The sequence below is a fragment of the Cupressus sempervirens genome, chromosome 10, assembly GCF_028749045.1.
Source record: "Cupressus sempervirens isolate cs-2001-9-10 chromosome 10, ASM2874904v1, whole genome shotgun sequence".
NCBI lineage: Eukaryota > Viridiplantae > Streptophyta > Pinopsida > Cupressales > Cupressaceae > Cupressus > Cupressus sempervirens.
In genome coordinates this window covers 534,239,920-534,249,734 of record NC_143127.1, presented here as the reverse complement: position 1 = coordinate 534,249,734, position 9,815 = coordinate 534,239,920, and positions in this window count along the sequence as shown.

Genomic DNA, 9,815 nt, shown 5'->3' with positions numbered 1-9,815 from the left:
CGTATTTCTGGTGTGTCATCTTTTGATTTCACTCCCGAGGGGGCAGGATGATTACATCATTAAATACTTATTGCTCGAGGCATCTAGTTCCCATCTTATGTCCTAGTCACTTGGGGCATCTCATCACTTGGGGAATTTTGTTCCCTTCTATCTGGCATCTCTTCCATCTATCTTATCTTTTCATCAATTGATCAACCTTATAACAACTCTTCTCAGAGTTCGATAGACAGGTATTGGGACAGTCTAAACCCCTTCTCCTGAGGATCAAGCCTTGTTCTGAGGATGATTCTACGACTCATGATTGAGCCTTGTTATCTTTTTTTTATCAATTTTGGGTATCTAGGTGTTCTATCTGGATCCTTGAAGATTAAGCTATGTTCTGGAGATAGTCTTCTAAATGCTTTATCACTCTCGGGTATCCAGGTGTTCTATCTGGATCCTTAAAAGTTAAACTTCGTTCTGAAGAAACCTTTTAAATGCTTATCAATTTTAGGTATCTAGGCGTTCTGTCTAGATCCTTAAAGATTACGCTTTGTTCTGGAGGTAGTCTTTTAAATGCTATCAATCTTAGGTATCTAAGGGCTTTGCTTGGATTCCTTAGGATTAAGCTCTGTTCTAGAGATGGTCCTTAAAAAGCTTATCAATTGGTCTCCATATCATCACCTTCGGAACCAATCTCATGTTCGCATCATGCTTTCTGATTATCTTTGAATTGAACGTGTTGCTCGCACATTCATTCAAAGAGGGGAAAAATGTAATACCCCAAAATTGGCTCATTGCCATTATACCAATTCTACTCTATTTCTGATAATTTCAAAGTCCTATTCTAATAGGCAATTCTCATTCTGCTATTCGCTACTTGACTTAATTGTCAGATGCAGAAAACCTAAATCTACATTCATCATGCTTATTATTTAATTCCTATAGTATTTACTCATATTAGTCACATTAAACCTATTGACTAATATTTAATTTAATTATTAAGTATTTATACTTTAATTAAATTAAATTATATCCTAAGGCTAATGTACTATGGAATTAAATTTATTTAATTTAATAAATACGCTTATCTTAATTAATTAAATGTAATTATTTAATTAAATGGGAAAGGTATTTCTAATTAATTAAAAGAAATTATTTAATTAAATGGAGTATTTACTTCTAAATAATTAAACAAAGTTATTTAATTAAATGGGAAGCCATTCCTAATTAATTAAATGAAGTTATTTAATTTTAAAAAAGTGTCTCTAATTAATTAAAGATTATTTAATTAAATAGAAAAAGTAATTATGAGAGCATATTTCATTTTATTAAATTAAATATCTCAACAAAATCTCTCTTCAGTTCAAAAAGGGAAATTTCCAGTTCACTATTGATCAAAAATGAGTTAACTCAGTTAACTCCTTTTTCTACTCAAATTAAAACAGTTAACTCCTTATTTTACTCAAATTAAGTCTGTTAACTCCCTTTAATTTGGGAATCTCCCTTTATGACTAAAACTCATCTTCAATCCTAACCGTTTATCTGAATCGATCTCAACCGTTGATGGATTCCAGGAGAGTCTATTTAAGAGACCCTCATCTCTTCATTTTAGGAGGATGAATTTGGAGAATTTGCATCGAATCGCTGTTGAAATTCATGCTCATATTTACTTACATTTCTTGCATACATTCTCATTCTTAGTTTAATCTCATTTTAGTTTAATCATGCATATGCTTATTCTAGTTTGCTTTATTTGTTCTTAGATTACATTGCATCTTTCATTTTAGATTAATTTGCATACTCATTATTAGCTTAATTCCATTGTCAAATCCTTCGTTCTTAGAGGGTCTGGTTGCCTGCACCTTGATTCTGAGGATATTAATAGGCAAAATCCCTTTAGATAGAAGGCAACAGGTTGCTTTGTAGGGCAAATTTCAGATGAACAATCCAATGTTCATTCCGAGATGAATCCGCATGCAATGACCATGTTGAAGTGTGTGTGTTAGCATAGGCCGCATTTTCACATATACACTTATGTATGTTTTAGGACCTTTCCTTAAGACATTCAATTTTATAGATCATTAAAGATAGATGATGACATGCAAATTATCATATGTGATTTAATGAAAGCATGAACATCAATATCAATAACATGTACATGACATGAACATAAACATGAATATAAATATGAATATTGAAAACATACATACATCCAATATGGACATGTAACATGTAAACATAAGGCATGAATATAACATACATGTACAAAATAACACATCTATGAACTAACATGTACATGTACATAATGAAATGTCTAGATAGAGAATACTGTACCCATATAAAATGTCTCCAAAATACCATATAAAATTTCTCAAAAAAAAATATATTTAAAATTTCTCCGTATCAAATGTATCCAAAATAACATATATAAAATGTCTCCATATCAATGAAATAGATAGATCTGAAATATTACAAGCATTACATATACATGTAGATCAACCATGTCCCCTTCTTGATCCATGACTGCAAAAGGCTCTATGATCTACATCTGAACTCTATGTCAAATGAAAGAAATGCACGCATACATATCATATCAAATTTGTTTTAAATAGAGTTATATAAAATTAAACACATTATATGTATATCAAATATATAAATTACATACCTCTGACTCATGTCGTCTAGGATCTATTGGCATCTGAAGATCACAAAATTATAACATAGTATCATTAAGACCCTATACCACATGTATACATATGTACATATTTATGTTAGATTTCAAATCAAGAATATGTGTCTCTAGGTATGTATTTAAACTCAAGTACATGTAAACTTATAATTGTAAATTATAGTAAGAAATACATTTAAGTTCATAAATATATTTACCATAGTAGCATGTAATGCTTTGCGGATATAATTGACATCTAAATCATACAGTGATATAACAAGATTAGTGTCTAAATCGATTGTATCATTTGTAAGTGTAGTGGTAAATAGGTGTTGGCATACTATGGGAGCTTGATAGGGGGGCTATTGTAGGGGTTTGAGTAGGTGGGTGCTATAGGAGGTGATGGAGAGGCCTGAGCAGGAGTAGGTGTTGTAGAAGGTGTAGGAATATCCTCCTGTCTCTATGAACCTTGTGATCCTATTGTGCATGAGAGCATGTGGTTGATGTGTCCACTAATGTCATTAAGAGGAATCCTTGTGATTGTCAATAAGGCCTAATATGGACCAAGAATATTAGTAGCTAAATATGATGCCATATGATGCAATGCATCTAAATCTAATATAGTAGAAACCTCTAGTGGAGTAGGTACATCTACTATTCCATATGCATCATAAACTCCTATGCTAGATGATGTGGCTACCAGAATGGTACCACAATACCTTAACATATATCTACTACATCGATCAAATGACATCTCTTGTAATTGTGGCAGTGCTAGAATAGATTTGAGTCCTAACTCTATCATAAGGAATACTCAAACCCATAATAATCATCTCTAGACCTCTCGACATAACCAAAAGGTTTAGACCCACCATTACTTACTTATTAGTGGGCACAGGGGTGTTTGAAGGTCTAAACCTCTCTGATAATCTACCTAGGCCCTACTCAGCATGACCTAGAAAATCCACATCATACTGTAAATAAAATTTTGCAAATAATTGTTTGTAGAAATCGAGAAGAAACTCATCCTTTTGTGGCCAGCTATGATGTGCAACTAGCCAATGAAGATACATAAATGACACAACAAGATGTTCTATGCACTTCATAGTTGAGTAACCTCTAATATGGGGCCTATCTATATAAAATGGAAACATGGTCTTCACCATAGTGGTGGAGACTTCTGTATCAATCTATCTATACTTCATAGTACCAATGACACTACAAGAAAGAGAAATTTTTTAAAAAGTCTCAATACTGATAATGTCATATGCATTGTATCACTAAAATTTTTGAATCATACGATACAACTAATCTCTCATAGCAATAACCTTCTCCCTATTGGGGGGGGGGGGGTGGTGGTAGAAGTCAAAAGCTAGGACCTCGATAGCACGAGATAGCCTAGCAATAGTGTCTCTGAATAACTGTCATCTCTTGTCAGATGAAAATTTCACTCTGTCTTATACTAGACTCAACACTACCACCCCCTCCTTGAACACTACCCTCCCCAAAGGATGTAGGTGCACCCCCAATACTAGATGTCATAGTGTATGGTGTACAAAGATGTGTATATGTTTATAAATTGAGAGCCTAGGATACAAGTATATGATAAAGATCTAGACCTACACATGAATATTTACACATATATAAACATACTTGTGTAAACAAATATAATATTAACTTTTTTAATTTAAAACATCAATATACAACATTATATTACATCCACTATTTAATCATATCTAAGTTTAAAACCTAAAAAATATAATTGATCATTTTAAAACATGTATGTATATCAACAATGTATATAGTTCATCTTTTTGAAAAAAAAATATGCATGTATATGTGAAAAAAAAAACTCTATTTTAGTTAATTTGAAACTAAGTGTATAGATATTTAAGTTATTTACTAAATTTGAATGTAAGTAATTTAACAAGTTTTCTAGGTTAGAACAAGTTTTCTATGTAATTTTGGTTAACTAAGTTTAACATATGTTAACTACATTTAATATGTAAATTTGGATGTAATCTATGTTAACTAATTTTAATATATGACTATAATTAACTAATATGAAACCTGACTATAGTTATCTATATTTAACATTTAACTATAGATGTCTACTTTTAACTATAGTTATCTACATAAATAACATTTAACATTTAACTAATAAACAACAAATCATAAAACACTCAAAAAACTAAAAAAACAAAGTAATACTAACATATACTAACTATTATTCTATTTACAAGATTATCTCTAAAGTTCTAACCTTGTGATTATTGGTTATCCTTCTTAAAATTATTTCTGATTAAGAGAATGGTTTCATCCCTAGAAGGAAAATTCCAAATTCTATTATTGTTGTGCATGAAAATATTCATTCTTTATCTCTGTCTAATTCTCTGGGTTTTGTGATGAAGGTGGACATAGCTAAAGCTTTTCTTCAAAAGGTGTTACTAACATTTGGTTTTAGTGAACAATGTCTTAAGATTATAATGCAAATTGTTGCTACCTCTTCTCTAGCAATCTTAGTCAATGGGAGTTCTTCTAATTTTCTTAAACCCTCAAGGGGTTTGAGACAAGGTGATCTAATATCTCGTATTATTTTTACTATTATGGCCAATAGCCTTGGGAGGTATATTGGAAGGTTGATTCTGAAAGGGGAAATTTAAGGTGTTAGGCCTACTTCCCAACCACTTCTCTGTTTTCATGAACAATTTGTGGATGATACTATTTTTATGGGAAAATTTGATGTGAGGGAGGCAAGGAATCTTTAAAATGATTTGAATTTATATTCAACAAGAACTAGGCAATTGATTAATTGGGATAAGAGTTCTCTCGTTTTTATTAATACTCAAGTTCTTAGGCAATAAAAAATTGCTAACATTTTGGGGAGTTCTATAGGTTCCTTTCTAAGAACTTACCTTGGACTCCCTTTGGGATTTAGTCCCTTTGAATCATTTTTTGAAGGATTTAGTGGATAAATTCAATAGGAAATATGTCGAGTCAAGTAGGAAAAGTGACTTTACTGAAGGCTTGTCTTCAAAGTCTCCACACTTATGCTCTTAGTCTCTTCAAAATTCTAGCTAAATTGGTAGATGCTATTGATAAAATCCAAAGAAATTTTTGTGGTGTGGTACTAAAGAAAAAAAGAGAATGGCTTTGATAGGTTGGGAAAAGGTTTGTAAACCTAATATTGAAGGAGGTTTGGGAATCAGATCAATTAGAAGTATGAATAAAGCTCTCTTGGCTAAACAAGGATGGAGAGTGTACCATGATGACATAGAATATAGTTATATCTGTAAATATAAGTATCTTTATAGTCCTCCATCTATTTTTTATTTTCTATCCTATCATATTATTTCTAATTCCTTTGCTACTTGGGGAGTGGTTCAAGGGTTTAAACATATTTTGAATAAAGGTTGTAAATGGAAATTTGGGGATGGAAGAAAGGTTAGGTTCTGGAAAGATGAGTGGCTTTTGGATCATCCTTTGATGGATGACTTTGATGATATCACTCCTATAGAAATATTTAAAAAGGTTTTTGGAGATTATGTGGTGAACTACTAGACTATCAATGGGTGGGTAAATATTGCAGAGATTTGTCACAATTTTTCTAATATTCATTTTTTTCTCAATTCTTGTAACCTTTACCCTAGCAAGGAGGATACTATGGTGTGGGGGATAGAACCTAGTGGATATTTCAAGGTGTCATCAGTGTTTAGAGTGAAGGAGAAGGTCTGTCCCCCCTATGGGCCAAAGCTTAGATGAAAGGTATTATCCCTAAAATTAATATCTTTTTTTGGACTTTACTTCAAAATAAAATTTTAACTTTGGATAATCTACAAAAAAGAGTTATTTATATTGTGAATAGATGTTCCCTATGTAAGATGGAAATTGAAGACATCAACCACCTTTTCATGAATTGTAGCTATAGCCAGAATGCTTGGGGATCCCTCCTCCAATATTGGAATATTTTCTAGTTTAAGCCAAGTAATATTGCTGATTGTTTTTAGAATTGGAAATGTCCTATGAGAAGACCTAATATTGGATTCCTATGGAATATATCTCCTCCCCATCTATGTTGGGGCATATGGAAAGAAAGAACAATAGAATTTTTAGAAGTAAAGAAGCTCTTAAATGGGTGGTGGGCCAAAATATTATTAGGGCAATCAAAGAGAACTTTATATTTTAGAATAAAAATAACGATGATGTGTATATTAGCAATCCAATGAAAATGGCAAGAACTAGTATTAAACACAATGAGCACAGAGAGGGTGTGATGTGGAGTTCCCCTCCTCTAGGTTAGCTAATTTTGATGGTTCTACTAAAGGGAATCATGGAAGAGTTGGTTGTGGTGGAGTCTTGAGGGACCATTATAGCAGAGTGATGGTTGTTTTGGCTATCCCTATTGGTCATTCTACTAGTCATAAAGTAGAGGCTATTGCTACTCTTTACACTGTCAAAATGGTTGTGGAAACTAGTTATAGGAATTTATGGTTGGAAGGGGATTCCGTAAACATAATTATCATGTTGAATAATAAGAATATGGTCATGTGGAATATTGATTGTAGTATTATGGAAATATAGAATTTGATCAATTTTTTTGATAATGTTATCATATCTCATAATTACTGAGAAGGCAATAAAGTGGCTAACAAGATAGCTAACAAAGTTGTGTACACGGATGAAAAGTTGACATGGAGTCACAACCTCAGCAAGGAAAGTGAGTTGATGGAAATCATTAATTATGACATGACTAATGCAATTGAAAGAAAGATTATGTGAGATTTTGTGGATTATTATGGGAAGTGGTGGCTTTATTATGGAGTATTATCATATTTCAATGAAGTACCTTTTCATTATTAGCAAGAGGACTCGACACATTTTTTGGGTGAATAGCTTTCTTGAGGTTAAACATATCTTGTCTTCTATGAAAGTTACCATTTTTTATAGAATTTATAGAGCTAGGTGCATTATGGGTGGGGAGTCGAGGATATAGAAGCTTGTTAGCTACAAAGAATGTAAAGCTAAACATTGGGAGATTCTCCATAAGGGCAAAGTGACAATGTATATTGAGAAGTTACATGATTTTAGCCCCACATTACTGAATACTTCTTCAAGAAGTGGTTTGGGGAGAGGGTTACTCTTCATGGGGTAACGATGGATTTGTTGGAGGAGTTTATAGTAGAGATAACTAGTCTTCCTACGGAGGGTTTGAAATTCGAAAAGGAAACCAAAATATCTAATGTTGCATTCAAGAAATTTCCCAAAAATGAAGAGGAGGAAAAAAAAGCTTGTGAAGAATAGGGATTTCTATGACCTGGACAATATTAAGGTATTGGCAAGATATTTTATCTTGTGTCTGTGAGTATTATATTTTGGATGGTGAATCGAAAAGGATCCATAAATTCTATTTTGTGCTTTTAAGCCATTTTTGGTATAAGGATAGGATGTCATTTCCCTGCTATTTGAAAATTTTCTTGATAAATAGTCTCCACACCCATAGAAAGAAACAGACTAGGCTCGTGCTCCATGAAGGTCTTATTTTGTTGATTGAAAATTACTATAGAAAACATGCATTGAATCTTTCACCTATAGTGGAAAAGAAGAGGAAATCGGTTGGAAATGAGTCTCTTCATATGATGAGTGCTAAGAAAATTAAAAGCAATACTGTGAAAACTGAGGAGGCTTGTAGCAATAGTAAGGGTAAAATGAAGGATATTAAGGCTAAGACAACTAAAAAGGCTAATGAGGAAGCTATGGAGTCTAAGAAAAGTGAAGATGTAGAGGAAAAAATGGAAACTAGGGATCTTAGTTCCAATTTGGACGGCATTCTAGTAGTTGCTTTGGTTAAAAATGATGGGGAAAGTAGCAAAGAGGGGGAAATGGAGTAAAAATTCATTTTAGAACCTTCAAGCCAGAATGAGGAAATTATGACTCAAAGTGAAAGGCCTATACCTACTAAAAAGGATGTAACTAATGTCAAGCTCCTAGTGGACTCTAACAAGGAGAAGAATATAGAGGTAAATATTGTTGTGATTAAAGAGAAGAATTTGAATAAGGAGAGCTAGAAGGAGATGATGGCTAAATAGGGTTTAAACAATGAAAATCAGTTACATTTGAAGGGAACTTAGGAAGTGACTACTAATTTGGAGAAAAGGTATGATGATGAGGCCAAAGATGACAATAATAGAGTGAAGTTGTCTTTTCTCCATAAGGCTAAGCTGAAAGATGATGCCTCTCTCTAGGTCAATTCATGGTTCTATAATGAAATCATTATTCTCAAGAAAAAAATGGGAGAGCTCCAAAGAGAACTAGATGAAGAAAAAATGAAAAGAGTCCAACTGGAGAATCAGGTAGGAAACATCATTGAGAGGTTAAAGGCCTACAAAATGGAATTATGCCAACTGGTAAAGGATAGTGGGAAAAGAATGGACATGGTTACTTCCAAATTATGTTTTTCTTTTGCAAGCATTGGTAAAAGAAGCAATGAGGAGATTATTTCCCCTATTGCTGTCAAGATTTCGAGTGGCCCTAGCAAAAGAACTAGACAAAATATGAAGAAAGTTGTGATTGTTGTACCTGGTTCTACTATTGAAGATATCCTTCAAGGTATTGTGGTGGCTAGTAAGTATTTAGCTAAGGTTATCAAAGGGTTAGTTTAATTTTTGCGCTGGTCTCTAGTTGGGTTGTTGGGCCTAGTTTTCTAGCTGTTGTTTCATTTCTAGCTTTTTTAGTTGATTACTTTGAAGTTCCAGGTCCTTGTAAAAACCAAGTTTTGAACTTTGAATAGTTTATTTGTAGGTTCTAGGTCCTTGTAAAACCTAGGGTACTTTTTTTGTATATCTTTTTAGCAAGTTATAAGGGCTTTAGGTTTCCCTCTGAACGTATTTTTACTTTAATCTAAAAACATATACTAACTAAAAAAAAATTAACAAAACAATTTTTTAAATAAAATGTCTCCTACCTCTTATGACCAAAATACTCTAACTCACTCCAAGAAACTTGGAAACTGCTATAGTGAAAATGAGCTACTAGAAGTGACTGCGATGTGTGTGTGTGTGTGTGTGTGTGTGTATAAACTTGTATTATTTTGGCGAAAAGCATTACAGTCGAAAGGGTTTTGACTGTAACCCTGGTGGCCACATCAACGCCTATCAGGGTCACATAT